Genomic DNA, 6,904 nt, shown 5'->3' on the forward strand with positions numbered 1-6,904 from the left:
ACACTTCTGCCAGAGCCCCAGCTGTCATTGGGCTTCAGGAACACCATTCTCACACCATGTCCCTTTAAACCTAGGCGTAGTGATGGCTTCCTGCTGCTGCTAGTCCCTGGTAGCTTCCCCATCACTTGTTGGTTCCTTTAACTGCCCATAACTCTGCTAAGTAGTCCATTCATTGAATGTTCTGCTCTGCATGTAAACCCTTGAATGTGCCATCTGTTTCCCATTGGATCCTTACTGCTACAGCCCTAGGAGGGATGGCTTTCCTCCTTGTCCTTGCTACTGTGACATTGGAAATTCCATGTGTCATGAGCCAAAACAGGAAACCTAGAGCTCTTTTAAGAGTCCTATAGGCGTGCTTGCTTCAGCAGCACACATACTAAAATGGGAACGATACAGAGAAGATTAGCATGGCCCCCTGTGCAAGGATGACACACAAATTCGTGAAGCATTCCATATTTTAAAAAAAAAGAGTCCTATAGGCATAGGGGAGGGACAGTGGGGTGTGGGGAGTTGGAGAGAGAGAGCATGGGGAGAAATGCCAGATATAGGTGATGGGGAGGAAGGCAGCAAATCACACTGCCATGTGTGTACCTATGCAACAATCTTGCATGTTCTTCACATGTACGCCAAAACCCAAAATGCAATTTAAAAAAAAAGAGTCCTATAGGCATCCCCAACAAGCCCTAGCACTAACAGAGAACCTCGAAATAAGCACTTTTAGGGCAAGAGAGCAGGAGTCTCCAAGTCTTCCATAGCACCAACACTGATGTTGTATCAACCAGAAGTCTAGAAAAACATTTTTTTTTTTGAGACAGAGTTTCATACTCGTCGCCCAGGCTGGAGTGCAGTGGTGCAATCTTGGCTCACCACAACCTCCACCTCCTGGTTCAAGCGATTCTCCTGCCTCAGCCTCCCGAGTAGCTGGAATTGCAGGTGTCCGCCACCACCTCCAGCTAATTTTTATATTTTTAGTAGAGATGGGGTTTTGCTATGTTGGCCAGGCTACTCTCAAACTCCTGACCTCAGGTCATCTGCCAGCCTCCCAAAGTGCTGGGATTACAGGCATGAGCCACCACACCCAGCCTTAGAAAAACTTTTGAGAGAGGAAAACATGGAGCCAGTCTGGGCACAGTAGCTGACAATTCCAGCATTTTGGGAAGGGATTACAAGCCTCAGCCACTGTGCCCAGACTGACTCCAGCAGGAGAATTGTTTGAGCCCAGAAGTTCAAGGCCAGCCTGGGCAACATGGTGAGACCCCATCTCATCGAAAAATAAAACAAGATTAGCCATGCATAATGGCACATGCCTATAGTCCCAGCCACTCAGGAGGCTGATGTGGGAGAATCATTTGAGCCTGGGAGGTTGAAACTGCAGTAGCCAAGATCGCACCACTGCACTCCAGCCTAAGCAACAGAATGAGACCCTGTCTCAAAAAAAAAAAAAAAAAAAGGACTCATACACTCATACACAAAGACCTGAGTTTGAATTCTGACTCAGCCATACTCATATTGACTGAGACTTCCTTCACCTTAGATTCTTCATCTGGAAATTGGGAATAATTATACCTGCCTCTCAAGCTTGCTGCAAGGATTGAATAAGACAACCTGTGTGAGCGCTTAGCACAGTGCCTGGCACATACTAAATAGATGCCCAGTAAATGTTAATTCCCTTCCTATTAGGCAACTGAGAAGCCAAGAGAACAATTGGTTGAGGTAAAGTAGCTTCCCCAGAAATACCATACCGCCTCCTGCAGTTCTCCAGTGGAAGAGGCAAGCACTGGTATGGCAGGGGACCAAGGCGGAAAGAAAAGAACAATTCATCAGAAACCAGCCTTTTGTCAGGAGAAAAAAAAAAAAAAAAAAAAAAAAAAACCGCTCAAACCCAACTGCAGTGAGCAATTAGGAAACAATAGCTAAATACTTTCTATAATTAGAGAGAGAGGAGCCATCACAAGCGATCCAAGTGCCTTTGTCTACACTGACCCTCGCACCCGAAGAAGATCTTGGCCCACGTGAGATGGAGTCTGGGGATCTTGGCATCTTTTTTAGTTTTTTTGAGAAATTAAATCTCACATCTCACATCACACTTCTGTTGCCAAAAAAGGAGGGCAGGAAGCGGTGAGGACCCTCTCATCAGAAAAGAAAGACAATTGAAGATGTGACACTCGGCAAGGGTGAATTCAATCCTGAAAGAGGAGGGGGTCTTGCCATCTGCCCCGAGAGCTGCTAACATGCTGATGTGGCAGGAGGAAAAAGCAGATAGTCCTTGGCATCCACCTTTTTGCCAACATCTGAGGAGAAGCAAATCCTTTTTTTTTTTTTTGAGACAGAGTTTGGCTCTTGTTGCCCAGGCTGGAGTGCAATAGCACCATCTCTGCTCACTGCAAACTCCACCTCCCAGGTTCAAGTGATTCTCCTGCCTCAGCCTCCAGAGTAGCTTGGATTACAGGCGTGCGCCACCATGCCCAGCTAATTTTTGTATTTTTAATAGAGACAGCGTTTCACCATGTTGGCCAGGATGGTCTTGAACTCCTGACCTCATGATTTGCCCTGCCTCGGTCTCCCAAAATGCTGAAATTACAGGTGTGAGCCACCGTGCCCAGCCTTTTTTTTTTAGACCGTCTCACTCTGTCACCCAGGCTGAAGTGCAGTGACCTGATCTCGGCTCACTGCAATCTCTGCCTCCCGGGTTCAAGCGACTCTCCTGCCTTAGCCTCCTGAGTAGCTGGGATTACAGGCATCCACCTCCATGCCCAGCTAATTCTTGTATTTTTAGTAAAGACAGGGTTTCGCCATGTTGACCAAGCTGGTCTCAAACTCCTGACCTCAAGTGATCCACCCATCTCAGCCTCCCAAAGTGCTGGGATTACAGGTATGAGCCGCCTCGCCCAGCCAAAATCATTACTTTTAACAATGGGTTTTGCAGACAAAAGCAAAGGAGAAGAACGTCCCACAAATATTAGTGCTAGAGAGTTGTTCTCTTGGTCTTGACAGCAGAAGCAAACCAGCTTCTTTGCCCCAAACCTTTATTCCTAGCCCGGCTCCAGGTTCCCAACTGGACCACCTTCTCTTTACTCTCCTCAATCCCTTCACTAACAGCCCCCTGACCCTTCTTTCCATATACCCTTCTCATCTTTCTTCTCCTCTCAATTTCTACCGTCACAAGCATTGTCAAGCTCCCCGAACATTCCAAGTCTAGACCTTTCCACAGACTTTAATCTGATGCCCCTCCTTTCACACTCCACCCTTTCATAGACATTCCACAAAACACCATCAGACGGTTTTCCTAAAATGCTACATTCACTGTGCCATTCTCTATACTGGAGTTTTCCGAACTATGGTTCAAGTTCCCCTGGTGGTACCCAAGACAATTTTAGGTGTTGTGATACATACTGTTGGTGTACTGCCCAGGTGTCCAGGCCAATACACGCCACGCTCGGCTGCTGAGTGTCCCCTGCTAACAGCTCACAGCTGCCCCATTCTCCAAAAAATTGATGGGGCAGAAGGGAGCTGCCTTACCAGGAAATGCCTGGAAGGTTACACCCTGGCTCCCACAGCCAATGATGGACAAACGTCCCATCACCTAGAGGTGGGATGCTTTTATGGCACTATTCATGACCGAGCTCCCTCTGGGAAAAGGTTCTGCTGAAACCATATCATTGCTTGGCTTCCCTTTCACTGTCCTGTTTCCCCTACTTCCTCCTGGCAGCATTCGTTAAGTCACTACAGCAAGAATCCCTATTCCAGCTGGGTGTGGTGGCTCATGCCTATAATCCTAGAACTTTGGGAGGTTAAGGTGGGCAGATCACTTGAACACAGGAGTTGGAGACCAGGCTGGGCAACACGGCGAAACCCCATCTCTACTAAAAATACAAAAACCGATGTGGGAGGATCACCTGAGCCTGGGGAGGTCGGGACTGTAGTGAGCTGTGATGGAGCCACTGCACTCCAGCCTGAGGGCAACAGAGTCAGAACCCATCTCAAAAAAAAAAAAAAAAAAGAATCCCTGTTTCAGGCTCTGTTTCTAACACAGGTGGTAATGGTAAGTGGATGAACTCTTTTTAATAGGTATTTAAATAAGTACTAGAAAAATTATCATTAGCACATCTCATTCAAGATACCAGGTATGGCCGGGCACAGTGGCTCACGCCTATAATCCCAGCACTTTGGGAGGCCAAGGCAGGTGGATTACCTGAGGTCAGGAGTTTGAGACCAGTCTGACCAACATGGTGAAACCCCCTCTCAAATAAATAAATAAATAAATATCAGGTATACTATTTTTTAGGCTGTGATTAAATTAGCTTAAGTAAAAAAGTGAAAAGAAGGTTGGCTAAAATAGGCCAACACCCTGGCTCATGCCTGTAATCCTACCTAGGAGGCTGAGGCAGGAGGATTACAGTGAACTGAGATTGTGCCACTCACTCCAGCCTGGGTTACTGAGCGAGACTCTGTCCCTAAATAAATAAATGAAGGAGATAGCCACACAGGAGGCACCAAGATCTGGCAACATTCGTGAAGGTGATACCTGAATGACTAAACTCTGGGAAACCTTACCAAACTCAAATACTCTGTGACAGTCATACCCAAATAGGGTGATTTATGTCCCCCAGGGGACCTCTGGCAATGTCTGGAGACATTTGTAATTGTCATGAATTGGGAGATGCTACAGGTATCTAGTGGGCAGACATCAAGAGTGTTGCTGGACATCTTACAATGCACAGAACTGGCCTGTGACTCATATTTTAAGATTCTGTCGGGCACGGTGGCTCACATCTGTAATCCCAGCACTTAGGGAGCCCAAGGCGGGCAGATCACTTGAGGTCAGGAGTTCCAGACCAGCCTGGCCAAAATGGTGAAACCCTGTCCCCACTAAAAATATAAAAATCAGCTGGGTATGGTGGCGGGTGCCTGTAATCCCAGCTACTCAGGGAGACTGAGGCAGGAGAATCACTTGAACCCAGGAGTCGGAGGTTGCAGTGAGCTGAGATGGCACCACTGCACTCCAGCCTGGGCGACAGAGGTAGACTTCATCTCAAAAAAAAAAGATACTTGGGAGAAAAAGAAGACAGTAAAAATTGGGAAATATTTCAGCTCCCCAATTCTCCTTCTGTACAGATTTACTTCCTTAGGAGTTTTCACATTTTTATAACTAGGTATTTCATCAGACTTTTCACTCTGATAAACCAAAGTAGATTGTATTGAAGCTGAAAAACATTATTTCTTCATTTAGATTGGTATTTACATTCCAAAAGACTGTCAGTTAAATCCACCTTTATTCCTCCCATGCGCTTTTGTTTCAAACATTCAGAATCCAAGTAGTAGCAGTTTGTGAGGATAAGAGAGAAAAGAAGACAACCAGGCTTTTTTTCTAAACCTGGTGAGCTTTATTGCAGCCCGATGTTCTGCCTTTCCAATCCAGCCCTGGAGGCAGGTCATCTCATTTATGTCAGGGCCCCTGTTACTTATTTAAGTGGGTAAGTTGCTAAGAGGATTTGCTTTCTTCTGCACATTTTCACGTAAGCCTTTCAGGAAGATACTCTGTTTCTTCTTTTTTTTTTCCTTCTTTTTCAACCTGGATTTTAGATTTAGGGCATACATATGCAGGGTTGTTACCTGGGTATACTGTGTGATGCTGATGTATGGGGTATAAATGATCCCATCACCCAGGTACCCAACAGTGTTTCGACCCTTGTCCCCTCCCTCCTTCGCCACTCCAGTAGTCTCCAGTGTCTACCATTGCCATCCTGATGTCCATAAATATCTGATGTTTAGCTCTCGCTTTTAAGTGAGAATATGTGGTATTTGGGCCAGGTGCCGTGGCTCATGTCTGTAATCCCAGCACTTTGGGAGGCTGAGGTGGGCAGATCACCAGATTAGGAGTTCAAGACCAGCCTGACCAATAGGGTGAAACCCTGTCTCTACTAAAAAAAAAAAAAAAATTAGCCAGGCGTGGTGCTCCGCACCTATAATCCCAGCTACTCAGGAGGCTCAGGCAGGAGAATCACTTGAACCCAGGAAGCGGAGGTTGCGGTGAGTTGAGAGTGCACCATTGCTCTCCAGCCTGGGCGAGAGAGCAAGACTCCAACTCAAAAAAAAGAGAATATGTGGTTTTTTTTCTTCCTGCCGTAATTCATTTAGGATATTTTATGTCTTGGACATTGGACTGCTGCAAACTGTTTTTGGGGGAGAAAACTGATCAATTTTGAAGTCTAAGATGCCTGCAATTCAGTTCTGTGAGAGGCAATGGAGACCAGTTGTTTTCACTCCACCACTCCCTGTCCAGAAGGAACATTTATTGTGTATTTACTATGTTCCAGGTATTGAGCCACCATTAAGCACCAGGCTGTGTTTCAAGAACACTGATATAAATAAGATGATGTTCCTGCCCTACTGAGAAGCCCATAGTTCAGTAGTAGACACATTATTTTATGTTGTAATTGTGCAATTAATTTAACATAAGTGGTGTATGTGTGAAGCAAAGTTAGTAGGAGGCCATCATTTGGACTAGCCTCCTGCACTGGGCCCCAGCAGGCCAGACCAAACCAGAATGGAGTCACTTGTACTACGAGCCAGATGATGAAACTGAAACAGGCCAGTTTTCCTAAAAAACAAAACAAAATAGGAGGGTCCAGCTGGGTACGGTGGCTCACTTCTGTAATCCCAACACTTTGGAAGGCCAAGGTGGGAGACTTGCTTGAGGTCAGGAGTTCCAGACCAGCCTGGCCAACAAGCAAGACTCCATCTCTCTTTCAAAACAAAACAAAACAAAACAAAACAAAACAGAACAGAAGATCCCGGTCAACCTGAATCAGCATAATAAAGCAATCACCTCTGTTTTAACTCTTTAGGGAAAGTAATTTGAAAACAACCAATCTACATTTTGTTCTCTGTTTTTGCTTTTTTT

The 6,904-nt window shown here is 45.8% G+C and overlaps 1 non-coding gene across 1 annotated transcript; it reads left to right on the forward strand.

The window, feature by feature from the left end:
* The first annotated feature begins 352 nt into the window (after window positions 1-352).
* Window positions 353-460, forward strand: LOC119471276. The gene has a single exon (XR_005200312.1). It is a non-coding gene; the product is annotated as a U6 spliceosomal RNA (small nuclear RNA).
* Window positions 461-6,904: the final 6,444 nt, after the last annotated feature.

The sequence above is a fragment of the Cebus imitator genome, unplaced genomic scaffold (genome assembly GCF_001604975.1).
Source record: "Cebus imitator isolate Cc_AM_T3 unplaced genomic scaffold, Cebus_imitator-1.0 Scaffold54, whole genome shotgun sequence".
Taxonomy (NCBI): Eukaryota; Metazoa; Chordata; class Mammalia; order Primates; family Cebidae; genus Cebus; species Cebus imitator.